The sequence below is a fragment of the Leptonotus elevatus genome, chromosome 8 (genome assembly GCF_054856555.1).
Source record: "Leptonotus elevatus isolate MCC_2025b chromosome 8, RoL_Lele_1.0, whole genome shotgun sequence".
Classification (NCBI taxonomy): Eukaryota; Metazoa; Chordata; class Actinopteri; order Syngnathiformes; family Syngnathidae; genus Leptonotus; species Leptonotus elevatus.
Window position 1 is genome coordinate 4,146,938 of NC_141246.1, and position 321 is coordinate 4,147,258.

A 321-nucleotide genomic window follows, 5' to 3' on the forward strand; every position below is an offset into this window, starting at 1 on the left:
TTCTTTTTCCAGAATTGCTGTCTTTGCAATTAGAAAATTTGATTCTACTTCGTTGCAGTGTTAATTTGAATTTGATTAAAAAAAAAAAAAAATCTCTGTAAAGTTATACAATGATATGAATTTTAGGCTATCACCCATTCCTAGATGATCCACGCGATGACAAATGCACAGAAAATACACGTAAACATTTGTGTCTAATTAAAAGGAATAAAATGTAAAATTTAATAAACATTCGAAGTGCATACAATGCATTATACAGTATATACACACATATATATATATATATATATATATATATATTTGTCAACAACATGGCCGCAA